A 16943-nucleotide genomic window follows, 5' to 3' on the forward strand; every position below is an offset into this window, starting at 1 on the left:
GCCCGGCCACTGCTTAGAGGAAGAGCTGGGAGGAAGTGGCATATGACCTCAGGAAGGATGGGAGGGGAGACTTGGAGTCCTTTGCTACTAGGGTTACATGGGTGTCACCACCTGTTTGCAGCAGCATCACCGGGAATGTTGGGAAGAGAGAGAAGTGCCAGATATCCCGGATGCAGCCTGTGTCTGATGGGTGAGACAATCCACCATCCATCTAGTTAACTCTGAGACTCCAGGGGAGCAACTCCCCCACGCTGGGAACACACAGCCATACCCCCAACACATGTCACAAAGAGCTTCAGGCCTAAGGTTCCTCTGCTAAGTGTGCACTGTCCAGCCCCAGACAGTACATCCTGCAGAAATTGCCCAGGGCATCCTGCGAGGGTGTCCTTGTTGCTTCAGTGAGCAACTGAGGTTTAAGAGCCCAGTGCTGGTCAGTGACACCCACAACCCAGGACTGTGGCTGCTGTGACTAACTTTACTGTCAAATCCGAGAACAGATATTGCCTGAAGCCCACAGTGGGCCAAGCCAAGCTCTCCTGTTTGTGGACCAATTAGACAACACTTGTCTGCAGCTCTGGCTACTGGAGTTTTCGGGTGGTTGAAGGGCCGAGTCCCAAGGGATAGGCCATTTGCCTGCCCCACTCCTAACTCTACAATGGAATTTGCCCTTTTAGGACCAAAGGGACACCTAGTTAAACTGATTCTGGAAGCTCTGTGTTCCTGGCAGGAACCCAGAGATCACCTGGATCCCATCCTGAGCCCAACCCTTCACGGCTAGGAGAGTGTGCCCCGAGGAAACATCATCAGCCAGCATCCGTGGGCATTTCTGGTTTGGAGTCTGTGACAACGTCACAGGCACACAGTCGGTAGAAGCCAGTGGTGCTGCCAAATTCAGGGCTCTCCCACTTTACAGTTTACAGTGTCCATTAAAATGACCCCAGTTCTGCCACAGACACAATCTGCCCCACCCATCTTGTGGCCGAAACAAAGATGCCAAAGAATTCTAGACCTCAGCTGAGAATTTGTCAGTAACTGACTCCCATACAGTGTTCCTGCTGTCAGCATAGGAGGATCAGGACACCCATTGTCCCCTCCACAGAGGCTCTCAGAGGCAGCTCGGAGCCAGAGTGGAGACTCACCTTGGTTCCAAAAATACCAAGTCCCCTTATATAAAAACTAGTCACAGGTGTTGTGAGGCTCTCAAGAACGGCAGGTGTGCCCAGAACTGCCCAGGACACACGTTCTTGGGAATTCAGTAGCAGAATTATTTCTCACAAAGAAGCAAGACAGATGATTCCCATACCTCTGAGTAGGAGGAAGGGTTTATATGCTAAACTGGACAAAGGTGACCCACAACTACCTCAAACCTGAACCCTGAACCCTGGCTTTCTCAAACACTATTAGCAAGTCCAACATCAGTAAAAAGACAATATGGGCATCAAAGCCTGACAGGAAATGCTTGGATGGCTATCATAACAACAGCCAGGCCATTGCCACATCCAGTGATAGGATCAGAAACAGCCAGCAGCCATTTAGCGGTGGAGTGCATCTGTCAGCACAGAGGCCACAGACTGACCAACAACAGGGTCATGACCAGGTTCTGGTCTCAGGGAAACCGTTAGAAGGATGTGGCTACCCAGGGTTTTGCTGCAAGAAGAGATGTTGGGCAGAAGCTGGGACAGGGGAACAGCACTGGGCACCAGGGTCTCAGAGCAGGGTCTACCCAGGGGTAGTGGAAAGGCAAAATCATGTTTTTCTTGTGTGTCCAGCCCTAGGGACAAGGAGAATGCACTAGTGATAATCTTAGTATTGGGCAAGGTACTTCTGAAAGATGTGAAATGTCAAACTGGAGGATTAGCAGTTAGCTAGATCCCTGATGGAATGACAGGGAGGGGAGCAGCGCTAGGAGTAAGACAGCAAGAAGGCTGCAGAGACAGCTCACCTGTTAAGAGCACTTACCGCTCTTGCAGAGGGCCTGATGTCTGTTCCCAGCTTTCATATGCGCAGCTCAGAACCACCTGTAACTCCAGCTTCTGGGGTTTCCAACCCTTTGGCATCTGTGGGCCTCTGCACATGTATAAATCTATACAGAAACCACGCACACATACACACACACACACACACACACACACACACACACACCTAAAAATGATAAAAATAAACCTTAAAAGAAGCAAACTTCTAAGATGACAAAAGCCCAACTTCTTAACACCCTCCTGGCCTGAGACAAAAGCCTGGCAGCTTAAAACAAATGCCTTGTGGGGCCTTTTTCTCCCACCAAGAGGGCTCCTGTTCTGATAAGTTGAAGGTCTCTCTGATCGAGACACTGTTAATGAGAATTCTGGAAAAACTGACTGACTGGTTATAGCTACAGTGATGTGGAGAAGTGGGAATATTGCAGCTGCAGAAGCTAGTTAACTTACCTTGGACTAGCTTTAGTCCAGAACAACCTCCTTGTCCACCTGTGTCAGAACTAGCATCCCATGACTAATACGTAAAAAGCATTGGAATCTACTAACTTACGTACCACAAATGTACTTACTTTCTGTCTCCATGTGTTTGCCCTTCTGAGCACACCCTATTGACCAAGTGTTCACTTTGCCTTGTCCAGACTCTTCAGTTGGAGTGGTGATCTTTCTCTGTGACCCAGAACTTCTTTCTTTTTTAAGCAGTTTTGTTTAAAATTGATGTATTTATTGTGTATTCCTGCACACTAGGAGAAGGCATGATGGCTGTGAGCCACCATGTGGGCACTGGGAATCGAACTCAGGACCCTTGGAAGAGCAGCCAGTGCTTTTAACCACTGAACCATCTCTCCAACCCCCAGAACTTATTTCTAACCATGCCCTACTCTTAAATTTTAAAATTTTTGTTTATTTGTTTATTTATTTACTTGGGTTTTCGAAAAAAGGTTTCTCTGGGTAGCAGTTCTGGCTGTCCTGGACTTTCTTCGCAGACCAGGTTAGTCTCCCAGTTGCTGGGATTAAAGGTGTGCACCACCACCGCCCAGCCATTTACTTATATTTTTAAAATGTTATGTATATGGATGATCTGTCTGCATGTATGTGTTAGGTCTCAAACTTGGGACAAATGGCTGAGGTGCCTATTAAACATTTCAAAGTGGACATGGTCACTAGGCTCTCCCTGCATCCCTCAGTTCCTACCTGATACAGGGCCCTCCTGGCTGGCCTACCCCACCCCCTACTCCAAACTTCTTCAGTCCAGGGGCTGGCATGCCCTTTCCCCAACTTCCCTTCCCTGTATAATCCAACTATTTTGGTGACCTGGTCTTTCAGGTCTTTTCTCTGCCCTCTTAGCTGCTGCTCCTAGTCCCTCTCCCTTCTCCCCATCTCCTTGCGTGGCTGGGGTCAGGTCTGCTCTGGGCTTTCCCAGACATCCTTGCCTCTGGCTATGCTCTCCCGCACAGCTACAATAACCTCTCGCCTCCACCATGCCTAGGAGCAGTCATGTCCTTTCCTCTGTATTTCTCTTTCTCATCATCATTGTCTGTGCACCACTTGCATGCCGGATGTCCATGGGAGCCCTAAGAGGGTATAAGATCCCCTAGAACTGAAGCTACAGGCAGTTGTGAACCGCCATGTGGGTGCTAAGAATCAAACCTGTCCTCTGGGGCTGGAGAGATGGTTCAGAGGTTAAGAGCACTGGCTGTTCTTCCAGAGGTCCTGAGTTCAATTCCCAGCAACCACATGGTGGCTCACAACCATCCAGAGATCTGGTGCCCTCTTCTGGCCTGTAAGCATACATGCAGACAGAATATTGTATACAGAATAAATAAATTTAAAAAAAAACAAAAACAAAAACCTGTCCTCTGGAAGAGCAGCTAGTGCTCGGAATCCCTAAGTCAGCTCTTTTTAAGCTGGTAATCACAATTGGAACACCTTTTTAAAACGTTTGAGTGTGTGTGTGAACCTTTAAGGTCATTTTGGGCTACATAATGGCGATTGTTTCTGTGTCTTTTTTAAACCTAAAGTCCAAGGATAAAAAAAAATTAAATTTCAGAAAAAAAAAAGCAAATTTTTCTAGACTTTACCTCTGAGAGGATTGTGTTAGGGAGCCTATCAGAGATGATCAATCAGACACAGTTTATAGACAATTGAAAGTCTTTATTTCAGCCAATTGGGACTACACCTTAGCCATAACCCTGAAACTAAATAACAAGGATAGAATCTGCTCTCATAACTGACTTGCTCACAACTGAAAGTAAGTCAGTTAAAAAAAAAAAGTGTGAAGTCACTCATGGTGGCACACATCTTTTATCCCAGCACTTGGGAGGCAGAGGCAGGTGAATCTCTGCATTTGAGGCCAGTCTGTCTACAGAGTGAGCCCTGTCTCCAAAAAAAAGAAAAAAAAACATTAAATCAATCAATCTAGCACATATCTTCTTCCTTCTGTGTCTCTGTGCTTCTTAAGAAGTCAAATGTGACATGTGAGTTTTAAGAGAGAAACAATGACTGTGATAAGTTAGTTAATGCATAGACATCACATGGAATTGCTTATGGTTTCAGAACACTGCATTTGAAAAATAAAAGTCCAAGACTCACAGGCAGAACCTCAGCAGGGTGCCTTCATCTTCTTTAATAAATGTCAGAGAGAGCAAGAACCCCCCAGAAGAGCATGGCCTGGGTAGCCTAGTTCAAATCTAATGTTAGCTTGCTTATAAAAACCTGTTTCTGTAAATGTTTTCCCTCTGGCTTGTTCTGTGTAGCTTTAATGGCTGCTCTTTCCAGAGGCTAGCTAGCATTGAAGTTCTGTGACCTGCACTTATTTTAAAATGTAACTGTTGGAAGATACAATGGAGGGAACCTTCATATGGCAATGGATGGAGATAGAGACAGAGACACATATTGGAACACTGGACTTAACTCCCTAGGTCCAAATGAGAAGCAGAGGGAGGGAGATCGTAAGCAAGGAAAGCAAAATCAGAGGGGGCCTTCATCCGACGATGGATGGAGATAGAGACGGAGACCCACAGTGGAGCACTGGAAGTCAGGACCACGAAGGGTGCGTTCACCCACTGTTACAAGGGGACTGACCGAATGAGAGCTCACCAAGGCCAGCTGGACTGGAACTGAACGAGCATGTGATCAAACCGGATTCTCTGAATGTGGCTGACATGGGGGCTGACTGAGCCCCCAAGGTCCAAATGAAGACTGAGAAGCCATTGACAATGGCACTGGGTCTTGTTTCGTCTGCATGGACTGGCTTTTTGGGATCCTGGCCTGTTTGGTTGCTCACCTTCCTGGACCTGGAGGGAGGGGAGAGGAACTTGGATTTCCCACAGGGCAGGAAACCCTGACTGCTCTTGGGAATGGTGAGGGAGGAGGAGAGGGAGTGGGGGGAGCGGGAGGGTATTGGGAGGAGGGGAGGAAGTGGAAAGAGTATTTTCGGATACTTGAATAAACAAGTCTAACTGAAAAAAAAAAAAAGAAAGTACAAAACAACCCCATATGAACAGAAAGGACAGAATCCGTATCAAAAATCTTTTATAGATAACTACTAAGGGAACAGGATTTTTCATGGGTTTAACTTTTTTCTCCATTCCTGTTTAGAACTTAAATTCTTTTATTTATACCAGGTAAAACAGGATGGGCATCCTCAACTCGGTCTTCTTTGGAGCCTTTTCTAATGTATCGAGATCCTTCATTTAGGGAGTTTTTCTTCTGCTTGTTTACAATGCTTTATTTCTAGGGAAAATTACTGTTTCAATAAATTTAACATCCAAGACAACCATTAATTAAAATATATATGAGAATACTAGCAACACTTTTTCTAAATATATATCAAATTGTAATTTAAAAGTTATAAAAATATTTACTCAACTCTAATCTCTCCATTTGCCATCTTACTAGTGTTGCTGGGGGAGGGGCATGTGATTCAGAGTTAGACTGGGTATAATAAATATCTGCATTAAAGTTAACACTAAACCAAAAAAAAAAAATGTGACTGTTCTGGAACGTCCTGTTCTCACTGGCAACGTGAGTTTGCTTTAGGTGATACAGAGTAACCTAATTCCTCTGTCTAAGCAGTAAGATAGACTGTTTTGCTTTGTTTTGTTGCGGGAGAGGGATCTCACACTGTATCCTTGGACGGCCTTGAAGTCACTATGTAGACCAGGCTAGTCCTAAACTCATAGAGACCCATCTGCCTCTGCCTCCCAAGTTCTGGAATTAAAGATGTGCTCCACAAGATAGGTTTTGGTTAGGTTTTAATATTTTATTTATTTTTATTTTATGCATATGAATATTATACCTGTATGTAAGTGTACCATGTGTTTCAAGAAACCCTGGAGACCAGAAGAGGATGTCAGATCCCGGGGAACTGGAGCTAGCAAAGGTCTTGTTAGGTCCAAGGCAAGCCTTCAAAATGGCAGTGCTTGCGACAATGTCCTAAACAGGACTTTAACAGTTAAACAGGATTGTTATTGGGTAAACAGAAACCCAAGCTCAGCAACCCTCAGGGATCTAGTAAGGTGGACTTCAGCTACCAGGAAAGTCACTCCTCCTCACTTCCGGCTGATGATCAACTCTCCTGGGCAAGGGCCCCTTGTTCCTGATTAACACAACAGCCTGCCACAGATCACAGCCCCCGTGCCAACCTCCAGGCTGGAACCCCCAGGTGCCTCTGAACCTCTCCTCCCATCACTGCCTGTCCTCTCTGAATTGACAATGTGTTTCCCTGCGGGCTGCTGTTCTGTGCCTCCTGAGAGGCAGCCTGGCAGTTTGATTCCCCAAATAAGCTTATCTTTGTACCCAGGGAGTGGTCTAGTTTCATTGAGCCCTTGGTTACAGTTATGAACTGCCATGTGAGTGCAGGGAACCAAGCAAGTATCTCCAGAAGAGCAGCGCAGTACTCGCGATCACTGAGCCATCTCTGCAACCCCTACTAGACGTTCGTACAGAAATTGTTTAGTAGCTGGGCAGTGGTGGCGCACACCTTTAGTCCCAGCACTCACGAGGCAGAGGCAGGCGGATCTCTGTGACTTCGAGGCCAGTCTGGTCTACATAGTGAGTTTCAGGACAGGCTCCAAAGCTACACAGAAAAATCATGCCTCTAAAAAAAATAAATAAAAATAAAAGTAAGAAAAGAAAAAAATTGTTTAGTGCTGTGTTGTCAATGACCGCTCAGCCTGGTCTACCAAGTGAATTCCAGGACAGCCAGGACTGTAACACAGAGAAATCCTGTCTCAAAAAAAAAAAAAAAATCTGAAAAAATTTAAAAGAAAAAACAAGACTGTATGTTATATTCGTAAAAGTTGCGTTATGTTTTCTGATGTCTGTGTTTCAGGTTTTCAGCTTTACAGCTACTTAGGAAACGTCTTAAAGTCAAGGTCTATTTAAAGATTGGTCTGTGGGGACATCTTTAAATGCTTTATATGCAACTATTTTCAGTTGACTTTAGTACATTTAACACCCGAAGTATCTGACTAGAAACATGCTCGGCTGTTTCTAAACTTAATATATTATGTAAAAATTACAGAGTTGTAAATTTCACACTGTTGTTCAAGGAAGAGGCTGCAGCAGGTCAGAACCGGCCTGAACAGTGGGCACATCTCCGCATGCCCTGCTTCCCTCTGTTACAGAGACCGTCATGCCAACTGATGTGAGTACACAGGACAAGGCGAGCACTTGGGTTTTAGTCTAGCCCACCTGGTGGCCGTGTCTTTTTCCCATTGGCTGGGGTCCTACCTCACAATCCTTTGTGGCTGCCTAGTTTCAAAAGACTTAATACAAGGAAAACGGGAAGAGATTGGCCCTTTAAGACTTTAGCATTAAACAAAAGTTTTACCAAGATGGGGAATCAAAACATTTGCATAAAGGTTTTATGAGGTGGGGGGAAATAAAGAGATTTTAGTTTTTATCATAAACACAAGATTTATAGTATTTGATTAAAAATAAAAAAAAGATGAGATCTGCCTGCCTCTGCCTCCAGAGTGCTGGGATGAAAGGCATGCGGACCACTGCCCAGCTAATACTGGGCTTCTTTTTCTGTTCTAAAAAAAAAAAGGAAAATAAACTATCTTTTTTCGTTATACATACCAATCCAGGTTCCCACTCCCTTCGCTCCTTCCATTCCCTCCACTTACCCCCTCCCACCCCCAACCACTCCACAGAGAAGGTAAAGCACATTGCTTTGGGGAAGGTCCAAAGTCCTCCCTACTATATCTAGAATGAGCAAGGTATCCGTCCAAAGAGAATAGGTTCCCCAAAAGCCAGTACCAGCAGTAGGGATAAATCCTGGGGTGGCACAGGTTTTTAATCCCAGTCTTGAGGTAGGCGGATCATAAGTTTGAGGCAGTCTACCTAGTGAGCTTATCCTGAATTTTGGATGAGCCCTAACTCCCGTCGTAAGAGTTCTTTTTTCGGAGACAGAAGAAAATACCAGGGAACAGACACATGGAAACCCAGCAGAGTTTAGTGATAAAGTCACAGTGACAGCGTGTGGACCTGGAGAAACTGGAGGAGACAAGGGCCATGCCCTGAAGCTGGTGGTGAAAACTTGGTCTCAGATACCCCAAGATGAGAGTTCACCCTGGTCTATGGTGCATGGTTACAACAGATACAAGAAAAAGGTATGTGTGCACCTAGAGCCTCTGGTTCCCCAAAGGTACCCAGATCACATGAATAAGTGCTGTTCCTCTACTGGAAATTTAATCAGACTCTCTTCTGCATAGGATAGAGCTCAAAAGGCGGCAGCAGCTTCAAGCTAGGGCAACCCAGGTTGACTCTGCCTTGGCTACCTCCTGACCAGGAGATCTGAAAATACCCCTGATTTTTGTGGACATTTCATTGGAGGCCAAGAAGCCTACCCAATGAGACAGCTGAGACATTGGAGAGCCTTGATTCTACCCTTTTGTTTCCACACTGCTAGCTAGCTCTCTGGGAAGGGACAGGGCAGGAAAGATTGTGCAATGCCCGCTCTGTCTCTCTACCTTACAGCTCCAGCTATGCTTACCATTTTCAAGAAGCATCCTGGCTGCGGGAAGACAGATCCTGGGTGGCTCAGAGGCCACTGGTCTGGGGTAGCCCACTGTACATCCTACACCCAGTAGGTGCCCCCAGCAGTCTCTCTCCTTTGGGTGCAATGGGCAGCAGTGAGTACCCGCTGTGGATGGATGGTGGAGCCCCCACAGATGTGCTCCCAGGAGCCCGTCTTGTAACTGTAGGTTCTCAGGCTGACTTGCCATGGCCACCTCCCCTTCTGGCTACACTGGGCTCCCACGATGCCCACTGGCTTGCTTTTAGAGACAGATACTAAAAATGATGTGAACAAGTCAGACAACAAGAACTAGCCTCTTGTCACCCCTATCCTGGACCAGATGTTGCCATCCGATGCTCAGGTAAGCCTTAAGAGTGAACAGTTGGGGGTCCGGATAGTGCAAAGCAGTTATTGAGGTCAGAACTTACCAGAGGCCATGGACACAGGGCTTCCCAGGCAGGAGAGAGTCAGGAACAACAGCAAGAATATCTTTGGGGGGGTGGAGCTCTGAGAAACGCAGGGCCTCAGTCACCACAGGACCAGGTACAACCACTGACCTCCTTGGATGCCCCCTCAAAATCCCTTTGTCCTCATGGAAGAATAAGTTGGACTTGGTGTAGCCTTCTTACAACCAAGATGGCGCTCAGAATATGGGCCTCTGTATCTCCCTGTCCTAGCCCCACAGTACTCTTGACAGGAATCCAGAGACCACTGTTGTGATCCAGCCGCCCTCACTCCCCCTGACTGACAGCAGAACTTCCTTGTGATCTGTAATTGACAAGGATGTTTGTGTTCTTTCTGGCCGGTGGGGCTCCACAGGAGTACAGGTATAAAAGGTTGCTGGTCAAAATAAAGGTTGCTGTTCTTCCACCTGAAAAGAAGCCTCCGTGTCTCAATCCCCGCACCCCTCGCCAGTCTTGGCTGTCCAGGCTACACTGGCTGCAGCAGATCACCTGGATCCCATCCCCAGCTCAGCACTTCACAATCGGGAGTGTGCCCCGAGGAGACATCATCAGCCAGCATCCGTGGGCATTTCTGGTTTGGAGTCTGTGATGACGTCACGGGCACACAGTCGGTAGAAGCCAGCGGTGCTGCCAAACTCAGGGCTCTCCCACTTTACAGTTTACAGTGTCCCATTAAAATGACCCCAGTTCTGCCACACACATTCTGTCCCACCCATCTTGTGGCCGAAACAAAGATGCCAAAGAATTCTAGACCTCAGCTGAGGATTTGTCAGTAACTGACTCCCATACAGTGTCCCTGCTGTCAGCATAGGAGGATCAGGACACCCATTGTCCCCTCCACAGGGTCTGTCAGAAGTGACTTAGAGCCAGGCAGGTGACTCACCTTAGCCCCGGAAACACCAGGTCTTCTCGAATGAGAACTACCACCAAGGTGTTTGTGAGATTCCCAAAACAGGTGGGTATGTTCAGATTGCCTATGGCACAGTGTTTTTTGAGACTCGGTGACAGAAGTGTTTCTCAGATGGAAGCAAGCCAGACAATTCCCACACCGTTAGGCAAGAGGATGAGTTTATATGCTAAACTGGACAAAGGTGACCCAGCTGGAGTGAATCCTGGCTTTCTCAAACACCATTAACATATCCAACGGCAGTAAAAGGACAACCTGGACATCAGAACCGGGCAGGAAACGCTTAGATGACAACTTAATGACTGTTTATGCTTCGAGGTTGGCACCTGTGCCAGGGTCGCCTGACTGACAAGATAGAAGTGAGGGCCGGCGTGGACAAGGTTAAGCAAAGTTAGGTCTCCTTTTTAATGGTAGAACGTGATCCTCTGAACAAATCATCTTCATCAGATTCTCTTGGCTGATTGAAGAGGCCATCACTATTATCAGTTGTTGCCTGTTGACATTCCCTCAAAAAGGGAGCAGAGAGATCCAAATGGTCTTTAGATCAATTCCTGGCGCTAAAGAAACAGCTGTGGTTGTCGGAGAGCACAGCACCACTGATGTAAAATTTCCCATGTTTCATTGGGACAACAGGAACGTGTTTCCTCAGGTTCAGCACACAGAAGCCGACTCAAGGGGACCAAGCTACATGCTGAGCTGGTCAAACTTAGTGATATTGTAAGCATCATTCTGGTGGTCCTGGTTTTGATAGACATGAAAAATGCAAGGTTGAAGAGGGGGTGGAAAACAGCTTGACACCTTGAGGCAGGGTCAAATCCCTGCAAAGAGATGCTAAAAAGGCACTGGTTTTAGAAAGAAAAAAATCTCAGCTGTAGCAGAGACTCCACGCATCGAAGATACCAGGACCATGGGCTGTCTGTCAAGGAGCACTGCCTGTGTGGAATGGAGCAGGGCTAAGGGAGGAGCTCAACGTTGAAGAAACAGAGAAGTGGGACTTCACAAGCCCTTTGGAGCCCAGAGCATTGTGCGTGGGTCCCATATGTCAGAAATTGAACTACAGGATTTGGATTTATGCTGATGGATATTAGTTTTGCCTTGGTGTGGTTTTCTTTTTTCTTTTTCACCTGGGGGTTTCTTTCTGGGAGAGGGGAGGAAGAGAGGAGAGAGAGAAAGGAAGTGTAGAGAGACCTCGTGGGAAGAGAGAGAGATACAGAGAGACAGAGAAGCAGAGAGACAGACATGGGGAGACAGAGGGAGACTCACAGAGAGACAGACAGAGAGAGAAGGGGGGGGCAGGGGCTGGGGAGAGGGGAAGAGAGAGAAAAGGAAGAGAAAAAAGAGCTGGCATGATTTTCTATATGCCCCAGTTCTTCCCTTTAGGGATAAGAAAAATTAAATCTATAACTTTTTTTTTTCTTTTTTTCTTTTTTGGTTTTTTTTCGAGACAGGGTTTCTCTGTAGTTTTTGGTGCCTGTCCTGGAACTAGCTCTTGTAGACCAGGCTGGCCTCGAACTCACAGGGATTCGCCTGCCTCTGCCTCCCGAGTGCTGGGATTAAAGGCGTGCGCCACCACCGCCCGGCTATAACTTTTTTTAATTTCATAGGATCTCATAGTTGAGAGTCTGGAGGCTTTTTGAAGTTGAACTTATTTGATATCATCTTAACAGATGAGACTCTGGATTCAAGGAATGGGAAGTTACGGCTTAAATGACTTGTTTGTGTATCAAGTTGACAAGGGGTGGATTGTGCTGGTTAGTTTTGTCAATGTGACTGTCTTAGTTGGTGTTTGGTTACTATGAAGAGACACCATAACCATCGCAACTCTTACAAAGGAAAACATTTAACCGAGTCAAGCTTTTTCAGAGGTTTAGTCCATTGTCATCATTGTGGAGAGCATGGTGGTACACAGGCAGACATGATCTTGGAGTAGTTGAGAGGTCCAGATCCAGATCCACAGGCAGCAAGAAGTGTTGGCTCCACAAGGGTCACGCAAGGATGGGGACAGACCACCGAATCTAGCAAACTAGAAACAAACTTTATTCCAGGAAAAAAAATGAAAATTTGGAAAAAAAAATCTCCATGGGGCACAAAAAGCTTATCAGCTAGCTGAGACCACAGCCTGAGCTTGGTCTTGTAAGGCTGTGGCAAAGGACAGCTTTGAACCCCACCTTTTTGTAGTAGGGACTAAGCAATAACAAGGGAATTTTTACAATCTCAAGGTAAAACTCAGATACAAGTTGCCCTTCTTTGCCATTCCCATTAACAGAGTTTTTCAGTTAAGCTAGTGTTTGTATTTAGTTCATTGTTTTTTCCTGGTGTTCCCTGACAGTGTTTGCTAAGTTGGGGGCGTAGCCCCAGCCCCTGGCCTGGGAGTTGCTTTGCTCTGGACTCCAAATCCCAGCATGCAAGGTCCCACAGTTTATTTAAGAGTCCTCCTAGAGGAGGAACACATGGTTTTCAGGTCTGCATGGGCTCCTCCTGTCCTGTCTTCCTGCCATGCGCTTGGCCTCCCGAGAGCGTCATCCTTAATAAAACGATGAGCATTTTGATTTGGTTTGATTTGACCTAATTGGATTTCTTGTGCCGACGGAGCTGCTCTTATTCCTATCAGTGTTTACCCAGGCTCTGCCCCTCCCCTGCCACGGCCAGTTTTGCATAGCAGGGAAGGGTGTGGGACGATGCACAACCAAAAAGTCAAAAGTCACATACATCCCATCATTTAAGAGTTAACTCACATCAATTTCTGGTCATGAGTGGCCAGGGGGCGGGTATCTAAAGGCTGATCCTCAGTTTGCAGTGACTCTGCGTTTGCTTCAACCTTGCAAGCAGAGCTATGGGTTGTAAAGCAGAGTAAACCACTGTTAATAGTTAATCGTTTAGCTGCTGAGAAAGATGCTGACAGTCTGCTCTCATTCTCCTAGGCTTACAACTTTATATGTCTTTATTTCTACATTCTCATTTCTGCAATCTACATTTTTATATTCTTATTCTTGGACTCTTCGGGAAGAAAGAGACTCTGAGCTTGGAGTGGACTTTCTGAAACCGCAAAGCCCATCCCCAGTGACACCTCCTTGATGCGGGAGTCCCCTCTGTATGCTGGGAATATCGTTGGTTAATAAAGGAACTGCTTTGGGCCTGTAGCAGAGCTATAGGGGAACAGAGCTAGGTGGGGAAAACTAAATGGAATGCTGGGAGACAGGAGGCGAAGTCAGAGAGAAGCCATGGAGCTGCCGCCGAAGACAGACGTGCTGAAACTTTGCTGGTAGGCCACGACCTCGTGGCGATGCACAGGTTAATAGAGATGGGTTAAATTAAGATGTAAGAGATAGCCAATAAGAAGCTAGAGCTAATGGGCCAAGCAGTGATTTAATTAATATAGTCTCTGTGTGATTATTTCTGAAGTCTGGGCAGCCAGGAACAAACAAGTGGCCTCCCACTGCACTCCTAATCTTTTCAAACAGAGCCACGCCCTCAAATCTGTGAGCCTATGGGGGTCATTCTTACTCAGACTCCCACGGTGACACAGCCTAGGAACCTGGGAGAGAGTCATAAGGAAGCAGTACCTAGCTCAGGTTGGCCTGTGGGCGTGTTTGTATGGTACTGTCTCGGTTGTTAACTGATGCAAGAAGAACCAGCCCACTGCGAGCAGCACTATTTAAGGGCGAGCTTGCTGAGAGCAAGGGGTCGAACAATGAGCCATATTTTTATTCTCCTTCCTGCCTTTGCTTCCCTTCAATAACAGATTGTGACCTGTAGTTATGAGCCAAATAAACACTTTCTGCCCAACGTTGCTTTGCCAGGATGTTTTATTAGAGCGCCAGAAATGAAAGTAGACCGGCCATGTTAATGCGACTCTGCTCTAATGGCAAATGCCCTCTGGATCTGGGAGGCAGAGAGTACAGGGACTCAGGGAGGCTGATTATAGAAAAACGTTGTCTGTGCGGAGCCATCATCCCCATACCGGGTGAACTTTGGGTAAAGTAGCTTTGGAGTTATCCACGCTTCAAAAACCCCTCACCTGTATTCTAAGTAAGTCCAGTAAAACTAACTGGTTCCCCCAGGGTGAGCTTTAGTGGAATCATACTTTTGAGGAGGGGATCGACACGGTTTAAGTCTCTCCAGGGAAGGGGCACTCTTAGCAGGTGACCTCCACCGAGGCCCCAGGGACAAGGCCAATGATATTGCCAAGGCCACTTGAACAGAGCTGAGCCCAGCCTTGGTTTTCTATCATTAGTCTGATTTGAAGGCTGTGTTTTCCTGAGCACCTTGAGTATCCTTAGCAAATGCTCTCCAGCTGAGCTCTCCCCACAGCCCCGGAGTTGCTGGAATCCCACTAAAACTCAGCTTACACGAGGTGAAGCAAACTTTGGGAGTCTAGTCTGCAGGGAGTCTCAGAAGACTAGAAACTGGATGCTTAGGCCTCATCACCTACTGATGCCCTGCAGTGCTCCTGTATTAGCAGATGTGCTCTGGGATCACGGTGCTGCAGGGAGCGCAGGGAGCACGTTCCACACCAGACCCGCTTTGAGAAAAAAAAAAAAAGAGCATTTTAATGCATCTTGGCTTTATATTTGCATTGTGTGAGGTTTGTGGGTTTATCTTGTTTTGTCCAGATGGCTGCACATCTGTCCAGCTATCTCCAGTTTTCAATGTCACCTAGCAGATCTGCCACAGGCATGTGTACCTGGGTTTTATCTCGGAGGCCTCTCTTGCTACAATAGGGCTTGTCTTATTGTCATCTTTCTGTTTGTTTGTTTGTTGTTTGTTTTCTCACACAGGATGTGAGATTTATTACAGAACACGATTTGGTGGGTTGCAGGACAGTACAGTGGAAGCCCTCAGGCATGCATGGGCTGCCCCTTGTTCAGAGACCCGACCAGGAACCCCATCTTCCACCCCACCACTATCGGAGAAGAGCCACTTCTCTGCTACCGTGTCGTCAAATTCATTTGCATTAAACTTGGTGAAAATCCTGCTTCTTTGAAGAATGCACCTTCCAGCGGCAGGGAACCTGAATTTGGCTCCACACAGGACCTTGGTCACATGTTCCTTAGTCTAGTTTTGTTCAGATGGACAGGATGAGCTGGCCAGTGTGAACCCTGACTACGGTGCCCTGGGGCTTCCCAAAGGCACCTACTTGCCTGGAGCCCAGCTTGGGGACAACATCGAGATCAGAGATGCTAATATCCACCAGAAAACTGTCTGCAAGGTCCCTTGGGGCGACCCATATAGGTAACCTGGCTGCACATGTTCCCAAAGAGGCTGCTCTTGGCAACCACTGCACACTAGGTCCCCATGAGGAGAGAAACCTGGTTTAATTGGCTTCAGGGTCATTATTGTTTGAGGCAGGATCTCTGTAGCCCAGGTTAGCCTTGACTCGCCACAACCTTCCTGTCTGTGTTTCTTGAATGCTAGGATTATAGGTATGAGTCAACACACATGGCCTCATTGGGGAATTTTTTTAAGTCTTGAACTAATTACTTAATTCCTGGAGGTTTCTGGTATACCCCCTTCCTCCAGAAAGCCTTGGCAGTGTCTGGTTCTTGCCTTTTGAGACTCTATGGCGCACTAGTCATTTAAATTTGGCCAAACCTACTGCATTTTTTTTCCCACACAGGCACAAAGAGAAACTAAACCAATGGTTGAGGTTTCCTAGCTGACAAGACAATGCCTACAGAGACAATTCATTGCAGGACCCATGGGGGAGAAGGGTGGTTTGCATAAATCCGTTGACAAACTGCTGTGACTCATGCTCTGAGTTGTAATGAAAGAAAGCAATTTCCCTTTACAAATATTGGAACAAACATAATTGTTGATGACATGTTTAGGAGAGTCACCCTGCCCTGAGGTCACAGAATGTAACCTTGGCGAGAATGTAGCGTCACGGATGCTTGGGTTTATTTGGTTTGGGGGTTGGTTTTTTTGTTGTTGTTGTTTTGGTTTTTTTTTCCAAAGCAACCATGTGCACCTAAATTTTTTTAAAAAGAGAAAACAAATTATCTTTTTTCATTATACATACCAACCCAAGTTCCCACTCCCTCCCCTCCTTCTACTCCCTCCATTTACTCCCCACCCCAACCCCCATCCACTCCCCAGAGAGAGCAAGACACTGCTTTGGGGGAGGGTCCAAGGCCCTCCCTACTATATTTAGGCTGAGCAAGGTATCCATCCAAAGAGAATAGGTTCCCCAAAAGCCAGTACAAGCAGTAGGGATAAATCCTGGTGCCACTGTAGATGGGATAAATCCTGATCCCATCTTGAGAGAAATACCATGTCCAGGGGTGATGAATCTGCCTGGGAATAGTGATACCTCCAGCCATGCTCCCAGAGTCAAGAGAGGGTGTCTCAGTCTCACGAGCACCCCAGGTGGAAATAGGGAGTAGGAAACAGGACCTGACTAAAAGTTGTTGGGCTTGGGTGTGTTATAATGCGTAGGTGACCAGGGAGGGTGAAGAGCTCCTCACGGGGCCTGCATCTGATACAGGCAAGTGGAAGCAGAGTGGTAAGGCGTGACTGTCACCATCACGAGGCCCTGTGTTGGGCCTCAGGCGACAAGTTCATAGCCACTGAGATAG

The 16943-nt window shown here is 46.8% G+C and overlaps 1 non-coding gene across 1 annotated transcript; it reads right to left on the reverse strand.

Moving 5' to 3' along the window:
• Nucleotides 1–15564: 15564 nt before the first annotated feature.
• LOC125401879 (small nucleolar RNA SNORA70) lies at nucleotides 15565–15696 on the reverse strand. The gene has a single exon (XR_007232477.1). It is a non-coding gene; the product is annotated as a small nucleolar RNA SNORA70 (small nucleolar RNA).
• Between the last annotated feature and the right edge of the window lie 1247 nt (nucleotides 15697–16943).

This window comes from Myodes glareolus, chromosome 9 (genome assembly GCF_982192425.1).
Source record: "Myodes glareolus chromosome 9, mMyoGla1.1, whole genome shotgun sequence".
In the NCBI taxonomy this organism is placed as follows: domain Eukaryota; kingdom Metazoa; phylum Chordata; class Mammalia; order Rodentia; family Cricetidae; genus Myodes; species Myodes glareolus.